The following is a 15,088-nucleotide window of genomic DNA, read 5'->3' as shown; positions in this document are numbered from 1 at the left end:
AGTTGGGCCCCAAAGATGTTTAAGGGCTTTGCCTTTCATCTCAACAGAAAACTAAGGTAGAGGGTCCCTCCGGTCAACTCCCAGGCAATCACTGATCTTTGTCACTGCAGACTTTTCAAGGATTTTCTATAAATGGAGTCAAAGTTTGCTCTCAGTGAAGGCTATTTTGACACTCATCTGTGCGTGTGCATCAGTAGTTAATGCTCTTTTCTTACAAGGCAGTAAGTATGCTGTTAGATATACCAGTTCACCAGTTGATGGATGTTTGGCTCTTTACTCCATTTTCTGCTGTTAACAAGTAAGGTGCTGTCAGTGCAATCAAATTAGAACTCAGGATTAAGAAGCTCACTCAGAACTGCACAACCACATGGAAACTGAAAAACCTGCTCCAGAATGACTGCTGGGTGAATAACGAAATTGAGGCAGAAATAAAGATGCTCCTTGAAACCAATGAGAACAAAGACACAACATACCAGATTCTCTGGTATCATTCTCCAGACACATTTAAAGCAGTGTATAGAGGGAAATTTATAGCACTAAATGCACACAGGAGAAAGCAGAAAGATCTAAAATTGATACCTAATATCACACCTAAAATAACTAGAGCAAGAACAAACAAATTCAAAAGCTAGCAGAAGACAAGAAAGAACTAAGCAAAACTGAAGGAGATAGAGACATGAAAAACCCTTCAAAAAATCAGTGAATCCAGGAGCTGTTGTTTTCAGAAGATCAACAAAATAGACCACTAGCCAGACTAATGAAGAAAAGAGAAGAATCAAATAGATGCAATAAAAAATGATAAAGATATCACCACCGATCCCACAGAAATGCAAACTACCATCAGAGAATAAACACCTCTACGCAAATAAACTAGAAAATCTAGAAGAAATGGATAAATTCCTGGACATACACTCCCTCCCAAGACTAAACCAAGAAGAAGTCGAATCCCTGAATAGACCAATAGCAAGTTCTGAAATTGAGGCAGTAATTGATAGCCTACCAACCAAAAAAAGTCCAGGAAGGGACACATTCACAGCTGAAATTCTACCAGAGGTACAAAGAGGAGCTGGTACCATTCCTTCTGAAACTATTCCGAACAATAGAAAAAGGGAATTCTCCCTAACTCATTTTACGAGGCCAGCATCATCCTGGTACCAAAACCTGGCAGAGAGACAACAAAAAGAATTTCAGGCCAATATCCCTGATGAACATCAATGCAAAAATCCTCAATAAGATACTGGCAAACTGAATCCAGCAGCACCTCAAAAAGCCTATCCGATCAAGTTGACTTCATCCCTGGGATGCAAGGCTGGTTCAACATATGCAAATCAATAAACGTAATCCATCACAAACAGAGCCAATGACAAAAACCACATGATTATCTCAATAGATACAGAAAAGGCCTTCAACTAAATTCAACAGCCCTTCATACTAAAAACTCTCAATAAAATTAGGTATTGATGGAACATATCTCAAAATAATAAGAGCTATTTATGACTATCCCACAGCCAATATCATACCAAATGGGCAAAAACTGGAAGCATTCCCTTTGAAAACCGGCACAAGACAAGGATGCCCTCTCTCACCACTCCTATTCAACATAGTGTTGGAAGTTCTGGCCAGGGCAATCAGGCAAGAAAATAAATAAAGGATATTCAATTAGGAAAAGAGGAAGTCAAATTGTCTCTGTTTGCAGATGACATGATTGTATATTTAGAAAACCCTGTCATCTCAGCCCAAAATCTCCTTAAGCTGATAAGCAACTTCAGCAAAGTCTCAGGATACAAAATCAATGTGCAAAAATCACAAGCATTCCTATACACCAATAACAGACAGCCAAATCACAAGTGAACTCCCATTCACAATTACCACAAAGAGAATAAAATACCGAGGAATACAACTTACAAGGGATGTGAAGGACCTTTTCAAGGAGAACTACAAACCACTGCTCAAGGAAATAAGAGAGGACACAAACAAATGGAAAAACATTCCATGCTCATGGATAGGAAGAATCAATATGGTGAAAATGGCCATACTGCCCAAAGTAATTTATAGATTCAATGCTATCCCCATCATGCTACCATTGACTTTCTTACAGAATTGGAAAAAACTGCTTTAAATTTCATATGGAACCAAAAAAGACCCCGCATAGCCAAGACAATCCTAAGCAAAAAGAACAAAACTGAAAGCATCATGCTACCTGACTTCAAACTATACTACAAGGCTACAGTAACAACAAGCATGGTACTGGTACCAAAACAGATATATAGACCAATGGAACAGAACAGAGGCCTCAGAAATAACACCACACAACTATAACCATCTGATCTTTGACAAACCTGACAAAAACAAGCAATGAGGAAAGGATTTCCTATGTAATAAATGATGTTGGGAAAACTGGGTAGCCACATGTAGAAAGCTGAAACTGGATCCCTTCCTTATACCTTATACAAAAATTAACTCAAGATGGATTAACGACTTAAACATAAGACCTAAAACCATAAAAACTCTAGAAGAAAACCTATGCAATACCATTCAGGACATAGGCATGGGCAATTACTTCATGAACAAAACACCAAAAGCAATGGCAACAAAAGCCAAAATTGACAAATGGGATCTAATTAAACTAAAGAGCTTCTGCACAGCAAAAGAAACTATCATCAGAGTGAAGATGCAACCTACAGAATGGGGGAAAATTTTTGCAATCTATCCATCTGACAAAGCGCTAATATCCAGAATCTACAAAGAACTTAAACAAATTTACAAGAAAAAACCCCATCAAAAAGTAGGTGAAGGATATGAGCAGACATTTCTCAAAAGAAGACATTTATGCAGCCAACAAACATATGAAAAAAAGCTCATCATCACCGGTCATTAGAGAAATGCAAATCAAAGCCACGAGGAAATACCATCTCACGCCAGTTAGAATGACGATCATTAAAAAGTCAGGAAACAACAGGTACTGGAGAGGATGTGGAGAAATAGGAAAGCTTTTACACTCTTGGTGGGAGTGTAAATTAGTTCAACCATTGTGGAAGACAGTGTGGCGATACCTCAAGGAACTAGAACCAGAAATACCATCTGACCCAACAATCCCATTACTGGGTATATACCCAGAGAGTTATAAATCATTCTACTATAAAGACACATGCACACGTGTGTTTACTGTGGCACTATTCACAATAGCAAAGACTTGGAACCAACCCAAATGCCCATCAATGATAGACTGGATAAAGAAAATGTGGCACATATACACCATGGAACACTACACAGCCATAAAAAAGGATGAATTCATGTTCTTTGTAGGGACATGGATGAAGCTGGAAACCATCAATCTCAGCAAACTAACACAAGAACAGAAAACAAAACACCACGTGTTCTCACTCATAAGTGGGAGTTGAACAATGAGAACACACGGACATGAGGGGAAGGGGGTGGCGTCACATACCGGGGCCTGTTGGGGCTGGGGGACTGGGGGAGGGATAGCATTGAGAGGTGAAAGTATGCTGGCAGTCCTCACAGCCCTCACTCGCTTTTGGCACCTCCTCTGCCTGGGCTCCCACTTTGGGGGCACTTGAGGAGCCCTTCAGCCCGCCACTGCACCTTGGGAGCCCCTTTCTGGGCTGGCCAAGGCCGGAGCCAGCTCCCTCAGCTTGCGGGGAGGTGTGGAGGGAGAGGCGTGGGTGGGGACCGGGGCTGCGCGCGGTGCTTGTGGGCCAGGGCCAGTTCCGGGTGGGTGTGGGCTCGGTGGGATTACAATGAATCTATAGACCAATTTATACAGAACTGACATTTAGCAACCTTGAGTTTTTCAATCCATTAACATAGAGTTCTTCCACTGATTTCCATATTTCAAAATCTCTCTTAGCAAAGTTTTATCTTTTCATTGTATGTCTTGTGCACTTTACATCAGATTTATCCCTGTTTTTTGTGCTATTGTAAATGGCATTTTAATTTCAATTTTCAATGATTTATTGCTAAGGTATTGAAATACAATTTATTCTCATATTGATCTTGTATTCTGCAACCTTGCAAACCTCAGCTATAATTGAAAGTCTATCACTTGTTCCCTGTAGGTGATTTTTGTCCTCTACAAATAAATACAGTTTTATTTCTTCCATTTCAATCTATATGGTTTGTATTTATCTTCCTTGCCAATTTGTACTGGCTAAAACCTCCAATAAAATAGAAATAAAAAATGTTGATGAAGATACCCTTGCCTTGTTCCAGATGTTAGGGGAAAACATTCAGAATGATGTTAGCTGTAGGTTTTTCACATATCCTCTTATCAAGATGATGTTCCATTTTATTCCTAGTTTGTTGAGAATTTTTATCAGAAATGGCTGTTGGATTTTGTCAACTTTTCTTCTCCATCAATTCATATGGCCATATGGTTATTCTCTCTGGATTCGTTAATATGAATTACATTGATTGATTTTCAAATGTTAAAGCAATCTCGCATTCCTGGGGTTAATGCCACTTCATCACAATGTATTATCCTTTTTTAACATTATTATATATTTAAATATGTATAAATATATATTTGTTAAGAATTTGTATTTATATTTATGATGAATATTGGTCTGTAGTTTTTATACAATGTCTTTGGGACATGTTCTTTTCTTTTCAATTTTCTGGATGTTTGTGTAGAATTGGTATTATTTCTTCCCTTACTATTGCTGCAGTTGTACAAGGGAACCATGTGAGTCTGTCATTTTCTTTGTGAAAAGATGTTTGAAATACAGTTTTTTAATAGATAAAGGGCTATTCAGGTTATCTATTTCTTCTTGAGTGAGCTTTAGTAGTTTGTATATTTCAATGCATTTTTAATTTAATTTATTGTATTTATTGGAATAAAGTCATCACAATATTCTAGTATCTTTAATATTTATAGAATGTGTACTAATGTCATCTCTTGCATTCCAATATTGATAAATTCTGTCTTTTCTCCCCTTATACTGATCAGTCTGACTACAGGTTTATCACTTAGATGGATCTCAGATAACTCATTTTTGGTTTCAGATTTTTCCCTGTTTTTCCTTATAATTGATCTTTCGTTTTATTTCTTCTGTTTCCTTGTGCCTGAAGGACTTTAATTTGTCCTTTTTCTACATTCTTTTTCTGGATTCTTAAGGTAAATGTTGAGTTCATTGATTTCAGACCCTTATTCTTTCCTAGTATAAATATTTAGTCCTAAAAGTTTCCTCCAAATTCTATGCTAGCGGCATACCACTAAATCTGATATTTTGTCCTTTTCTTTTTATTCATTTGTAAGTGTTCTATAATTTTCCTTTTGATTTCTTCTTTGATGTGTAGGTTATGTATAAGTCTGTTATTTACTTTTCCAATATTTTGGAATTGTTCATATATCTTTTTATTAACTTCTAATTTCATGGTGGTCAGAGAAAACAGTTGTGTGACTCAATTCTTACAAATTTATTGAGTATTTGTTTATGGCCTATAATATGCTCTATGAAGGGAATATGGTGTGTTTTGCTGTTCTTTGGTAAAATGACCTATAAATATCAATTGGTTCAACTTGGTTGATAGTGCTCTCCATATCTTCTATATCCTTACTGATGTCTATCTATTTGTGCTATTATTGAGTGAGAAGTATTCAGATCCCTAGCTGTAATTGTGGATTTGTCTATTTCTTCTTGTAATTCTATCAGTTTTTGCTTTTAAGTACAGACACTCCTCAACAATGTGGTTATGTCTGGATACACCCACTGTTTGAACTTACAGTGTGTTTATCTGTGCACAACTTCATAAGTCAAAAAGCATACTGAATGTGTATCCCTTTTGCACATTGTAAAGTTGAAAATTTGTAAGTCAGAGGCTGTCTGTATTTTGAAGCTCTGTCATTAGTTGCATAAATATTTAAGATTATTATGTTCTCTTAGTAAAATGAACACTTTATCATTTTTAAATGACCTTTTTATCCCTGGATGTGGCTCTTCTATGGAATCTACATTGTTTTATATTAAAATAAGCACTTCAGTTTTGTTTTTTTTTGAAATTAATATTGGCATAGTATATTTTTTCATCCGTTTTTAACTTTTTTTGTAGTTTTCTATGGTAGTGTGTTTCTTACAGACAGCATATAGTCAAGTATTCATTTATTTTTTTAATCTACTTCAAAAATGTTTGTCTTTTGAGATAAGTAGACAATTTTCACTTGATGGGATTATTGATATGGTTGGATTTAAACCTACTTTCTTGATATTTGTTTTCTATTTGGTAATTGTTCTTTGTTCCATTTTTTTCTCTTTTTTGCCATCTTTTGATTATTTTTATGGTTCCTTTATATCTAGTTTATTAGCTAATTAGCTATAATTCTATTTTGTGATTTTAGCTATTACCTCTGGATTTATAGTATTTCTTTTTAACTTATTTGAGTCTAGCTTCAAATATTATTGTACCCTTTTATATATAGTATAAAACTGCCATACTATTTCTTCCCTCTAAGCTTTGTGCTGTTATCATACATGTTAGTGCAATATATATGTGTATATATACATATACACAAATATATACATACACTACGTTATTTTTGTTTCTTTGTTTATCATCTAAGATATTTATGTAATGAGAAAGTTTTCTTATACTTGTATTTGCGCACACAGTTGTCATTTCTGGTATCTTCATTCCTTTGGGTAGAAATAAATACATTTCTATCTGATAAAACTTTCCTTGTGCCTGAAGGACTTCCTTTAATTTTTCTTATAATACAGATACGCTGGTCTTTGATTTTTTTCAGCCTTTGTACATGTGAAAACATCTTTATTTTTGTCATTTTAAAGTTATTTTTAATTAACAAATGATTCTATATATTTATGGGGTACATGATGCTTTGATATATGTACACACACATACACACTGTAGAATGATTTAACATATCCATCACCTCACATACTTATCTTTTTTTTGTGGTGAGAACATTTAAAAATCTATGTTCTTAGCAGTCTTCAAATATACATACAATACATTATTATTCACTATTGCCTCCATGCTTCACAGTGGATCTCCAGAACTTATTCCTCCTATCTAACTAAGCTTTTTATCCTTTAACCAATATTTCTCCATTTTCCACCTCACTATCACCCACCCTAGTCCCTGGTAACCTCCATTCTACTCTTGATTTCACATAAAAGTGAGATCATTCAGTTTGTCTTTTGTCTTTCTGTGCCTGGTTTATTTCACTTAGGATGATGTCTTCCACATTCATCCATGTTGTTGCAAGACTGCCATGTGGAAGGCAAGATATCTTTCTTTTCATAAGGCTGAATAGTATCATGCTATGTATATATATCACATTTTCTTTATCCATTTATCAGTTGATAAACACTTAGGTTGACTCCATATCTTTACTATTATGAATAATACTGAAATGAAAATGGAGGAGGGAATATCTCTTCATTTCCTTTGGTTACATACTGAGAAAGATAATTGTTGAATCATATGATAGTTTTATTTTTAATTTTGGGGGGAACCTCCATACTGTTTTCCAAAATAATTATGCTAATTTACATTCCCACCAACAATGTACTAGGGTTCCCTTTTCTCCACATTTTTGTTAACACTTGTTATCTTTTATTTTTTTGATAAAGACTATTCTAGTGAGATGATATCTCATTGTGGCTTTCATTTGCATTTCCCTGATTGATTATTAGTGATGTTGAACATCTTTTCATATACCTGTTGGCCATTCACATGTCTTCTTTTGAGAAATATCTATTCAGGTTCCTACCCATTTTTTTAACTGGTTGTTTTCTTGCTATTGAGTTGTTTGAGTTTCTTAAATATTTTGGATATTGGCCCCTTATCAGATGTATGGTTTGCAAATATTTTCTCCCCATCCCATAGATAGTCTCTTCACTCTGTTGATTGTTGCCTTTGGTGTGCAGAAGCTCATTAGTTTGGTGCAATCCAATTAGTCTAATATTGCTTTTGTTGCATGTGTTTTTGGGGTTGTATCCAAAAAATTTTTGCCAAATCCCATGTTAAGAAGCTCTTTCCCTCTGTTTTCCCCTAGTGGTTTTATAGTTTCAGATCTTATATTTAAGACATTAACCCATTATGATTTGACTTGTGTACTTGGGACAAGATTAAGGGTCTAATTTCATTCTTCTGTGTGTTGATATCTAATTTTCCCAACATATTGAACATATGTCCTTTCCTTATTGTATGTCCTTGACAGCTTTGCTGAAAATCAGTTGACTGTAAATGTGTGGGCTCTGTTTTCTATTTCTTTGGTCTATATGTCTGCTTTTATGAGAGTATGGGCTGTTTTGATTATCATAGCTTTTTGGTACATTTTCAAGTCAGGTATTGTGATGCCTCCAGCTTTGTTTTCCTAAAAATTGCTTTGACTATTTGAGGTCTTTTGTTTTCCTATACAAAGTTTAGGGTTGTTCTTTTCTATTTCTGGGAAAAGGTCATTTCACTTTTGACAGGGATTGCATTGAATCTGTAGATCACTGGGTAATATGGACATTTTAACAATGTTAATTCCTCCAATCCATGAATACTGTGTATATTTTCATTTGTTTTTCTCTTAAATTTATTTCATCAATGTTTTATAGTATTCAGTGTATGGATCTCTCATACACTGAATGTATTTGGTTAACTGTATTCTTGCTTAAATATATTTCTAAGTTTTTCATTAATGGTATCACAAATAGGATTGTTTTCTTGATTTCTTTTGTGAATAGTTTGTTGTTAGTGTATAGCAATGATACTAATTTTAATATGTTAATTTTGTATCCTGCAACTTTACTGAAATCAAAGCCAGTCAAGGACATTACAAAAAAAGACAATTCTAGGCCAAAATCTCTGGTGAACATACATGCAAAAATCCTCAACAAAATACTAGTAAACTGAATTCAATAAGACATTAATAGGGTTATTCACTAAGTTTTTCACTTGATTTTGTGCTGCTATAACAGATTATCTGAAATGGGGTAATTTATAATGAACAGAAATTTATTGGCTCACAGTTCAGAAGGCTGAGAAGTCCAAGATCAAGGGGCTGACATTTGACAGGGACCTTTTTTGCTACACCATTTTATGACAAAAGGGCAAAGAAAAGGCAAGAAGGCCGGGTGCAGTGGCTCACGTCTGTAATCCCAGCACTTTGGGAAGCCGAGGCAGGCGGATCACCTGAGGTCAGGAGTTCAAGACCAGCCTGGGCAACCTGGTGAAACCCCGTCTCTACTAAAATACAAAAATTAGCCGGGTGTGGTGGTATGCACCTGTAATCCCAGCTACTCCAGAGGCTGAGGCAGGAGAATTGCTTGAGCCTGGGAGGTGGAAGTTTCAGTGAGCCAAGATCGTGCCATTGCACTCCAGCCTGGGGGTGACAGAGCTAGACTCCATCTTTCTTTAAAAAAAAAAAAAAGGGGGGCAAGAGATTGAACTTGCAGCCTGAAGCCCCTTTGTAATCAACCTTAATCCACTTATAAGTGGTGGAGCCCTTATAGCCTAAACATCTTCTATTAGGTTCTACCTTTCAACACTATTAGATTGGAAATTAAGTTTCTAAAAAATGCTTTTAATTAATTAATTTATTTTTGAGAGAGGGTCTCAGTCTGTTACCCAGGCTGCAGTACAGCGGTACTATCATGGTTCACTGCAACCTCAATCTCCCAGACTCAACGGATCCTCTCACCTCAGCCTCCCCAGTAGCTGGGACTACAGGTGTACACCACCATGCCCAGCTAAGTTTTTGTTATGATTTTTTTTTTGGTAGAGACAGAGTCTCACCATGTTACTCAGGCTGGTCTTGAACCCCTGGGCTAAAGCAATCCTCCCACCTTGGCCTCCCAAAATGTTGAGATTACAGGTGTAAGCAACGGTGCTCAGCCCACACATGCTTTTTTGAGGACACATTCAAACCATAGCCTTTTTGTTCCCTTGGGCCCCAAAATTCATGTTTTTCTCACAAAATACATGCATTTCATCTAATAGCCCCCAAAAGGCTTAAATCATTCCAGCATCAACTCAAAAGTCCAAAGCCCAGAGTCTCATCTAAATAAGATATAGGCGAAAGTCAAGGCAGGATGGCAAGGAGGCAATTTCCTTCAGGCATGAGCCTGTGGAATCAAGCAAGTTATGTGCTTCCAAGCGTTATGTGCTTCCAAAATACAGTGGTGGGACAGGCATAGCATAGACGTTCCTGAGGCAAGATAGGTAGTCAGGGAAGTAACCATGTCTTTGGGACTCAGCGACTGCACCATCAACACAACAAGCCCCACAACCATGTCCTCGGGACGTGAAAACCACACCAATACAACAAACCCCAGGCGGAAGTACGGACCGCGTATTGGCGTCGCCGAGCAACTGTGGGGGATCCCGGGGGGAAAAATCAACTGGCGCCGAACCGAGCTGAAGAAAAAGCTGATCAGCGCAGGCGGGTGTTGAACCGCAAGCAGAGTCTGAGGCACTGGGTGGTCAAGGCTGTGATAGATCAAGCGCTGATCACGCGGCACCACCTCAAGAAGCAGGCATCCAGTGCACGTGCCAACATTACTCTGTAGGGGAAGAAGCCTAGAAAACTCCTCCAGCAGATCCGGCTTGCCCAGATAGAGAAGGCAGCCAAGGAGGTGGAAGCCCCTCAAAGCCAGCCAGGATTATCGAACCACAGCTCAAAATGCAAAAGAAGACAAAAGTCCCCCAGGACATAGAAATGAAGGACCTTGAAGATGAGAGCTAAACCTCTTCCACTAGAAGATTCTCAACTGGAGCCCAAAGGACTCAGTGGTTGTTTCAGAGGATGTTGACAAAAGCAGTGCCCCTTTTCACTCTCCATATTTCCTCCTTTCTAATGGCCTACTGACTTCCCCTGGAGGGATGTCTTTGGGAGAGAAGAGGGTACAGAAGAAAGATTGGAGAAGGGCCTCTCTAGCAGTCAACTCCATTTGTGATAAAACCCTGGCACTCTGGAAAACAAACAAACAAACAAAGAGCACTCACTACTGGCTTCATAATCAAGCACAGAACTATCCTCAGTAGGAATTTTTCTTTTTTTTAGAGATGGAGTCCCGCTCTGTCGCTTAGGCGGGAGTACAATGGCATGATCCCGGCTCACTGCAACCTCTGGCTCCCAGGTTCAAGCTATTCTCCTGCCTCAGCCTCCGGAGTAGCTGGGACTATAGGCATGCGCCACCATGCCTAGCTAATTTTTGTATCTTTAGTAGAGACGGAGTTTCACCATGTTGGTCTCGAACTCCTGACCCAGTGATCCACCTGCCTCAGCCTCCCAAAGTGCTGAGATTACAGGCATGAGCCACTGCGCCTGGCCAGGAAATTTATCCTGTAGACAGTATGCACATTTTAATTTTACTTGTCCGCAGACTGACTCATTGCTCATTATAACAGTAAAAAACACACCACTGGGAGGAGATTTAAGATGTGAATGGGACCCACAGTATATAAACAAACATGTACATGGCAGGGCATAGTGGCTCACACTTATAATCCCAGCACTTTGGGAGGCCAAGATGGGTGGATCACTTGAGGTCAGGAGTTCGAGACCAGCCTGGCCAACATGGTGAAACCCCATCTCTACCAAAAGTACAAAAATTAGCCAGGTGTGGTGGCACGTACTTGTAATCCTGGCTACGTGGGAAGCTGAGGCAAGAGAACTGCTTGAACTTGGGAGGTGAAGGTTGCAGTGAGCTGAGATTGCCCCACTGCACTCCAGCCTGGGCGACAGAGTGAGACTCCATCTCAAAAACAAAAACAAAAACAAAGCAAGCATATACAGCTACTGAGCATGTGCACCCAGAGAACACCTGTAATATACTTACTATCAGGCTGATGTAAAAGTAATTGTGGTTCTGCCATTAAAAATACAGCAAAAACTGCAATTACTTTTGCACCAACCCAATAGCAATGCCTTTTCCCACCCCCTTATGAATGATCATGTAAGGCTTCCATAAAGAGAGTTTCCCTTGTAATAGTCAATGCTGTCTCACTCTCGAGCAGCCTACTCTGACTCAGCTATCAGAGTGTACTATTATTGCTTTTGCACCTACCTTTCAGAATATACTTATTCTTTTGCAATATATTGCTTCATGCTGTTTATTGCTGTGTGTCTCTTGTTTAAATTCTTTTAACCTAGAAGACAAAAACCTAGGATTCACAATCACCATCAACATTCCCATTCCAAAAGGGAAAAATAAGCAAGGAGAAAGAGATAACTGGTCCCAAGTAAGTCCAAAAGCCAATGTGGTAAACAATGTTATCGATTTAATTTTTTTAGACAGGCTCTCACTCTATTGCCCAGGCTGAGTGCAGTAGCTAGATCACAGCTCACTGTAGCCTCAACCTTCCAGGCACAAGTGATCCTCTCACCTTGGCCTCCACAGCAGCTAGAACTGCAGATGCACCCTACTATGCCTAACAATTTTTTTTTTTTAATAGGGTTAGGAGTTTGTGCTATGTGGCCCAGGCTAGTCTCAAACTCCTGGGCTCAAGCAATGCACCCACCTCTGCTTCCCAAAGTGCTGGGATTATAGGAATGAGTGTCACTGAGCCAGGCCAACAACATTAAATTTTAAAGCTCCAAGAATAATCCTCCTTGACTTTATGCCCACCTTCTGGGTACACTGGGGTGGGAGTTGAGCCCCTAAGGCCTCAGCTAGTCCCACTCCTATGGCTTTGCTGGGTATATGGGTTGGAGTCAGGTGACTGCAGCTATCCCAGGCTGGTGTTGCACATTGTAATTCTAGTGTCTTGGGGGTGGACCCACCTTTATAGCTCTACTAGCCATTGCCCTAGTGGGGGCTCTCGACGGTGGCTCCAGCCCTGCAACAGTATACTGCCTGTGTTCCCAGGTTGTCCCTGATGTTCACTGAAATCCAGGTGGAGGAAACCATTCCCCCACAGCTTTTGCATTCTGCACACCTGCAGACATAACATCATGTGGGTACTGCCACTTACACCTTCTGAAGCTGGAGCCAAAGCCACACCTGAACCCCTTTAAACCATACCTGGGGTGGTCAAGGAGTGCTGCATCAGAATGTGGGAAGCAGAGACTTGAGGCAGCCCTGGGAAGTAAACCCCAAGATCTTCAGGGCACCCTAGGCTCTCTTTTGCAGGATTTCCTTCCCTCAGATCATGACACTCTGGGCCTATGATGGGAGGGGCTACGCCAGTAATCTCCAAAGTACCTTTGAGGTTATTCTCCCATTGTCCTAATTAGTAGCTCTGGCTTCGTTCTATCCATACTAATCTCCTTATCAATCAGTTACTTGGCCACACTCTTGGTTCCCTTTCCTGAAAATATTCTTTCATTCTCTACCACACGGCCAGGCTGAGAATTCTTCAAATTCCTGTTTTGTTTCGTTTTGAGACGGAGTCTTGCTCTGTCACCAGGCTGGAGTGCAGTGGCGCAATCTTGGTTCACCACAATCTCCACCTCCCTGTTTCAAGCGATTCTCCGGCCTCAGTCTCCCGAGTAGCTGGGACTACAGGCACGTGCCACCACGCCCAGCTAATTTTTGTATTTCTTTTTTTAATAGAGACAGGGTTTCATTATGTTATTCAGGCTGGTCTAGAACTCCTGACCTCAGGTGATCCATCTGCCTTGACCTCCCAAAGTGCTGGGATTACAGGTGTGAGCCACCACACCCGGCCTGGCTTCTTTCACTTAACATAATGTCTTCAAGGTCATCCGTGTTGTAGCATATGTAAGTACATCGTTTATTTTTCTAACTAAACAATAGTCCACTGTAAAGATATGCTATGGTTTGTTTATATATTCAGCAGTAATAGATGTTTGACTTGTTTCCACTTTTTGGCTATTATGAATACTGCTTATAAGAAAATTCATATACAAGTTTTTTATGTAAACATGTTTTCACTTCTCTTGGGTTTACCTAGGAGTGGAATTTCTGGGTCATATGGTAACTCTATGTCTAGGTTTTTGAGGAACTGCTGAACTGTTTTTCACAGCAGCACATTATTTTACATTCTCACCAGCAATGTATAAGGATTCCAGTTCTTCCTTTGCAGTTTGGGTGGGTTTTATTTATTTTTCTTGTCTAATTGCTTTAGCTGGAACTTCAAATACAATGTTGAATAAAAGTGATAACAGTGGACATCTTTGACTTGTTCCTGATCATAGGGCACTCCTCTGGCTGTGCCACCATTGTATGTTGGGTATTTGAAGGACAAATAAATTATCCCTTTAGTCTATAGATTTTTAAATTGAGAGGAACCATACTTGAGGAATTGTATGTGAGGAACATACCTGAAGAGCCTCATCTATACCAGGACCTAATTTAAATATGATTCTGTCTTTTGAACTGAAGCTATAACGGGATAATATAAGTTTTTTCCAAACTTTTGAGAGTCTGGGGAAAGGGTAAGTGTATTTTTCCTGTGAGAAGGATGTGAGTCACTGAGGACCAGAGGAGACTGTGGCAGTCAGCTTCTGAAATTGTCTCCAAAGATCCCAACCTTTTGGTATTCACATCTTTGTGTAATCCTCTCCCATGCTGTATCATCTTTGGTCTATGGGATGGCATGTCACTTTTGAGACTAGATTATAACAGACCTTGTGCTTTCTGCCTTTCTTTTTCTCTTTTGGATCACTCACTCTGCAGGAAGGTAGCTGTCAATTATGAGCAGCCTATGGAGAGGCCTACACTATGAGAAACGGAGGTCTTTGGAAGTCCTGAATGGAGAAAAACTGATGCTTCCTGCCAATTACTAGGTCTGTGAGTCTTCTTAGAAGCAGATTCTCTAGCTCCAGGCAAGCCTTTTGGCAACTTTAGTCCCTGCTGACATCCTGAGTGCAACCTGAACTACAAAGCCGAACTGCTCCCAAATTCCTGACTTTTGAGATAGAATCTCGCTCTGTTGCCCAGGCTGCAGTGCAGTGGGGCAATCTCGGCTCCCTGCAACCTCAGCCTCCCAAGTAGCTGGGATTACAGGCATGCACCACCACGCCAGGTAATTTTTATATTTTTAGTAAAGATGAGTTTTCACTGTGTTGGCCAAGATGGTCTCAAGCTCTTAGCCTCAAGTGATTCACTCACCTCAGCCTCCCAAAGTGCTGGGATTATAGGTGTGAGCCGCT

At 39.3% G+C, this 15,088-nt stretch overlaps 1 pseudogene; it reads left to right on the top strand.

Moving 5' to 3' along the window:
- The first annotated feature begins 10,209 nt into the window (after nucleotides 1-10,209).
- LOC101149277 (uncharacterized protein C11orf98-like) lies at nucleotides 10,210-10,739 on the top strand (annotated as a pseudogene).
- The last annotated feature ends 4,349 nt before the right edge of the window (nucleotides 10,740-15,088 follow it).

Source organism: Gorilla gorilla, chromosome 5 (genome assembly GCF_029281585.2).
Source record: "Gorilla gorilla gorilla isolate KB3781 chromosome 5, NHGRI_mGorGor1-v2.1_pri, whole genome shotgun sequence".
In the NCBI taxonomy this organism is placed as follows: domain Eukaryota; kingdom Metazoa; phylum Chordata; class Mammalia; order Primates; family Hominidae; genus Gorilla; species Gorilla gorilla.
Note: the sequence above shows the minus strand (reverse complement) of the source record. Positions and strands in the feature narration are given on the sequence as shown.